Consider the following 6,309-nt stretch of genomic DNA (forward strand, 5'->3'; position numbering starts at 1 on the left):
ACCATCACCACTTATTTAGGTAGTTATTTCTGACAATTACAGATATTTCCTCATTATCTCACATTGATGCTTATTATCAATCTGTATAAGTCAGGGTTCTCAAAAGAAAGAGAACTGATAGGATGAGTGTGTGTGATGATATGTGTGTATAGAACAAAATAAGACAAGCATTTGTCAGTTATGATATATATGTCTCTCTATAAAGGAGGATTTATTGGACTGGCTTAAGGGGTGTTATCTGCGTAGTCCAGCAATGTCTGTCTCATGATGGAAGGGCTGAGAACCTGATAGTTATCCAGTTCAGAAGGCTGGATGACTTGGCAGTCCCTATCTGGTGCTGGAGACATAGAAGATTCCTGGAGTGCTACCAGTCTCTATTGGAATCCTGAAGAAGTTGAATTTAATACTGGCCACAGCAGCAGAGTAGACGAACTTGCCAGCAAAGGTGAGAGCAAGCAGGCAAAAAGCAAAGCTTCCTTTTTCCATGTCCTTTGAGGGCTGCTACCATAAAGCCTTCTCCAAATAATCTGATTAAAACAGCCCTCACAGGAGCGCCTCACAGTTACCTCTAAGTGTAGTCAGATTGACAAGATTAGCCATACAAGTCCATTCCTTGTTATGTTACCTTGACTCCTATTCACATCTCCTTGTGTCATGCTTACTTTCCAAATGAAAACAATAGCCAGGTCATAATTCTGCCTGACATTATACAACTATCCCATGTACAACTGTAAACATCACATATTTTAGGTGGCAAAGTCTTTTGAGGGATGTTTAGTCTTTTAATTATAGATTTACAACACTTAGCCACTAATGTTATCTCAGTGTTACATTAAATGATAATAAAGGAAAGGACACAAGTATCTGCTCTGTGTGTGTGTGTGTGTGTGTGTGTGTGTGTGTGTGTGTGTACATGTGTGCAAACATGTTCTTAACAAAATAAGATAAATACTTGTCGATTACCATCTTCATTTCCGAAATTAGTCCCATGGCCTTAGCTGGCATTAGAGTGAATACTGCACTGCAGCCGCCTCACCTGTGAAATGAGGATACTACCCACCTCCGATTTGTAGCAATAGGTCCAGAAAGAAAATCTAAAACAGCCGGGGCGCATGTGGCTCAGCAGAAGAGCACTTGGCTAGGGTGCACAAGGATTGGGGTTCTGCCCTCAGCACTGCAAAACCAAGTACCAGAAAAAAGAGAACTGTCAGTTCAAAGCTTAGCAGACTGACGTCAAAAGCAGCAGTCTTGCTTACTCCAACTTCACCTGGGGGTGGGGTGCTGTGCTCAGAACTGCTGGCTTGAGCAGAGCGCCACATGCCGTGGCTGAACCGGGAGGAAGTGCTGCCCCAGATGCTCTGTTCACTCTTCTTCATGCTTAGAATATGCCCATGTATCACAGATTGTCTCATAGTGCCCACCCGCTTCGCCTTGCCTGGATGGGTGAAGGAGACTCCTGATTTGTAGAGCCTTTCACTGTGTACAGGTTTCCCTATGCAAAGAGGACCTCTGCAAAAGTGAGTAAAGTCTGGAAACGTTTGGTTTTCGTGAGCTGAAGAGGAGGAAGAGGATGGTGGCTTAGCCGAGATGCCAGAGGGAGGCCTGAGCCTAGGCTTTCTAACCTCAGCTCCTGGGGACAGTCTTCTTGGGCCTGTGCAAAGTGACCTGGCACCTCACCCAGGAGTCCCATGAGTGGTGGGCACATGAGCGCTACCCACAGGGTCAGGACCCAGGCAGGGATGGAGCTGCCAGCTAATGTTTCTCCTGCTGTGTAGAGGGTCAGGCAGAGAGGGCCATGACAGTCACACAGGCCCCTGGCTGCGCTGGCCACAGCCTCAGGCACATTGCATTCAGAGCAGTTTGACTGCTGTGCTGGGTCCAGGGAGAGCACTTTCTGCACTGTAGCACACAGCCTGTCAGTGGAGATCCAGAGGGTAGATCAGGTGGGGAAGGCGCCCATGCTGTGTTCTCCAGCTCAGGCGGCTGAGATGTATTGGTCACACTGGGAACTCCAGCCAGGGCTTACCTCTTACTCTGGCTCTGTTCCTGGCCACTCAGGCCCAGGTCCTGTCACTCAGCTTCCTAAATATTCCTTGACCCTGGCTCCTCCTCTGACTCCCAGCCGGGTCTTAATACTCTTCTCCCTGCAAAGATTAAATTAGATGATGAGATAAGGAGAGCACAGCAGAATGTGGGTGGTGCATGCTGGTAATCCCAAGGCCGGCCTGGGTCAAGACTCTGTCTCTAAAAAACCCAAATAGGTTTGCCCTTCCACCACGTGAGGACGCGACCTGCTGGCTCTGTCTTTGAAGCGGAGAGGAAACGTTCACCAGGCCACACACCCCAAACAAAGCTCCCCCACATGACTGCAGCGTCAGTCACCCTGTCTGGTGTTTTGTCCTGAATGTTCTAGAACGCTGGCCGTTCTCCCTGGGGCAGCTCTCTAAGTTGCTTTGCCATCCTCTCACTGCTTCCTGCTAGCTACCTTCAGTCTGATGCTAGCTGGTTGTATTTCTTTAAAAAACTGATAAATACAAGTATGAAAAAATTTAAAAGAGAAAACGGTAATTTTACTCTCAAGTTACTTTTTTGTTGGCTTTTTTTTTTTTACTTCACAGTACACCTGAAGTTTTCATGTCCTATTTTCCTAACACTGTTTATATGATAACTGTGTCTTCATAAATAGCATTGCAGTTAACATATCTGTATTTTTTTTTCCTCCTTGGATTGGGCCTTTTACTTCTGGATAGATTCCCAGATGTGGAGTTCTGAGGTCAGAGGTTAGAGGGAGTGTGTGGTGATAATTTGTGTATTAACAAATAAAGCTTGCCTAAAGATCAGAGGGCACTAGTTAGCCATAGAAGCCAGGCAGTGGTGGCGCACACCTTAATCCCAGCACTCGGGAGGCAGAGGCAGACAGATCTCTGTGAGTCCAAGGCCACCCTGGGCTACACAAGATTGATCCAGTCTAAAAGAGAAACAGAGCCAGGCAGTGGTGGCACACATCTTTGATCCCAGCATTTGGGATCTCATGCCTTTAATCCCAGCACTAGGGAGGTTAAGACAGGAAGTGATATGGCTGGGTGGAGAGAGGAATATAAGGCAGGAGGAGAGGAGTTCTTTCAGGCTGAGGACTCAGTAGAGGTAAGAAGTCTCTCTAGTGGCTGCTGCTCTGCTTCTCTGATCTTCCAGCTTTCACCCTGATATCTGACTCCGGGTTTTTACTATTAAGACCAATTAGGATTCGTACTACAGGTGTGTTCATTTTCATTGCTAGTTTCTAACTGCCAACGTCTTCATTTATAAATTAAGGTACCTGTCACACATGAAATCTACCGGTATTAGAGACTGGGAAGACGGAGAAAGCTCAGTCAGTAGAGTGAATACTTGCCACACAAGCAGGAGGATCTGAGCTCACCCCTCTGTACCAGTAAAAAGCTGGGTGTACTGGCGCACACTTGCGATACCAGAACTGGGAAGGCAGAGACAGGGTCTCTGAGGGGCTTGGGGAATAGCCAGCCTGGCCCAATCAGCAAGCTCCATGCCAAGCAACAGGGTGCAAGCTTAGTACTTGGCTCTAAGGCAGTGGTTCTCAACCCTCCTAATGCTGTGACCCTTTAATACAACAGTTCTTCATGCTGTGGTGAACCCCAACTATAAGATTATTTCATTACTAATTTTGCTACTGTTACGAATCGTGATGTAAATATCTGATATGCAGGATAGCTGATATGTGACCCCTATAAAGGGGTCATTTGACTCCAGAGGTCATAACTCACAGGTTGAGAACCACTGCTCTAAGGCCTAGGGAGAGGGGTTGTGAGGAAACCTGGTCTCTTTTTTTGTTTCTCAGGAGATGTACTGCTCAGCTATGAGATCTGTTTCAGCTGCTCCTCTTGGTCACACAAAGCCTGATACTAGCAGTACATTTGGCCCAGGCTTCTTTCTCTGGCTTCTCCACAGCACCAGCAAACTATTCTTGGTTTCCACCCAGATCCAGATCCAACCCCACCCCCACTCCGTTTGCATCTCACAGAACTTGTTTCCTCTCCTAATTGTGAGGCCATGGGTGTCACACAGGTGTGTGGTGCAATTGTAAAAGCCTGGCCTGGACATTTGGGCCTGCGTCTTGCATCTGTCACACATCTCTGAGCTAGCCTTCACTCAGCCCCAAGGCCCTCAGCTGTGGTCACTCACTTGCTCAGAGAGAGCAGAAACCAGCCTTCGTTTCTTTTCTCCAGGGAGAAGTTGCTCAGTCTGTCCTTTTCCTCCCTGCGCTTCTGTTGATTGAGAGACTCAGGCCAGCGAGATGTCAGAGGCCAAATGCCTCGATGGCAAACATGTGGACCTGAGTGACTCCCAGGATCCACAGGATGTCAGCAGATTTGAACCAGCTCCTACAAGTGTCCACTGACCTCCGCATGTGTGCTACACATTCAAGTACACACCCCCAACCAAAATGAATGTAATTAAGAAAAACAGACTCCTGGTGTGGTGCCACGGGAGGCAGAGGCAGGCAGATCGGAGTTTGAGGTCAGCCTGGGCTACAAATAGAGTTCCAGGCCAGCTGGGGCTGCATAATGAGACCCTGTCTAAGAAAAAAACAGACTCACTGGCTTCTGTGCCCCCAAACTGTAAACCCTTGTGAGAAGCATAGAGGACCAGGTGTTTGAGGAAAACAGGTCAAAGATTCCCTGGGGCTGGAGAAGATGAGGGGCAGTGAGAGGCATGAAGCTGGGAGAAGGTTGCAGAGGTGAATTAGGCAGTATGTAGCAGAGCCCCAACTCAAGTTGGCTTTAAAAATGGCCATCACAGCCAGGTGTGCTGTCACATACCGTTAATCCCAGCACTGGGGAGGCAGAGGCAGGTGGATTTCTTAAATTCAAGGCCAGCCTGGTCTACAGAGTGAGTTCCAGGACAGCCATGGCTAAATAAACCCTGTCGCCAAAACCAAGGGGGGAGGGGAAAGGCCATCATCAGTTGTTACCACACCTGGGTAAACCCAGAGGCAATGTGTCCCCAGGCCACAGAACTCTGTAGCTCATTAGCAATGTGAGTGGGCAAGTAACCTGAATTTCCTTATCTGAAACAGGATTGTTGGGATCAAATGACTTACTATATGTATACATATACAGCAATCCTTAGTGTTGAGTGTTTTCTAAGTATTTTTGAACAATTTTAATTTTTATTTATTTCACATTTTGGGGAGGGGGGTTGGATAATGCACCTGTGAGTGCAGGTGCCTGAGAAGGCCACAGATGCTTCATCCATCTGGAGCTGGAGTAGCAGGCAGCTATGAGCTGCCATGTTGGTGTAGGGTACTGAACTTGATCTTCAAGAACAATATTAACCTTAACTGCTGAGCCACATCTTTCCAGCTCTAGAAGTGAGAAACTTAATTTCCTTTCCTTGGATCCAGTCCATATACATAAAACACACACACACACACACACACACACACACACACATTAATTTCTGTGTCTTGGGGGACTTCCATGTACTCTTTGTTACTGATTTCTAGGTCAGTTCTCTTGTGGTCACAAACGAGCATGGTGTGAGTTAAGTTTACTGAGGTTGATGCTGGGCTGTGGTATGTGGTAGAATGTCTCTGCATGTGGGAAGCTTGCCCTGAAACATCTAGAGGTGAATCGCCGTTGGCGTGTGTAACTGACTCTCAAGTGGGTCAGAAAAAAACCTGCACGTGGGAGTAGATGGGAGAAAGTGGAGGAGCTTTAGATGAGGAAAGAGGGAAGTAGAGGGAAGCCCTAACTCCCCCACACCTTGACTAGCCCTCTGTGGATTTGTCTTCCAGACCTTCTCCATGCACATACAAACCACATTAATATTTAAACACTTAAGTGGGTTTGTTTTTTAAAGTTAAAATAAGATCATTAGTTATTAGTGCAGTTTGATCTTCTCTCAACAATATATCATAAGGGAGCTGGAGAGATGGCTCAGTAGCTAAGAGCACTGGCTGCTCTTGTAGAGACTCATGTTTGATTTCTAGCACCTGCATGCTGGTTCACAACCATCTGTAACTCCAGTTCCAGGGTTCCAACTCCCTCTTCTGGTCCTGTGGACACCAGACACACATATGGTAGGCAAAACACCAATACATGTAAATGTGTAATAGAAATTCGTATAGGCAAAAAATAAATTCAGTTTACTTTTAAATAGAATTACATGCCGGGCGGTGGTGGCGCACGCCTTTAATCCCAGCACTCGGGAGGCAGAGGCAGGCGGATCTCTGTGAGTTCGAGGCCAGCCTGGGCTACCAAGTGAGTTCCAGGAAAGGCACAAAGCTACACA

The sequence above is a fragment of the Peromyscus leucopus genome, chromosome 4 (genome assembly GCF_004664715.2).
Source record: "Peromyscus leucopus breed LL Stock chromosome 4, UCI_PerLeu_2.1, whole genome shotgun sequence".
In the NCBI taxonomy this organism is placed as follows: Eukaryota; Metazoa; Chordata; class Mammalia; order Rodentia; family Cricetidae; genus Peromyscus; species Peromyscus leucopus.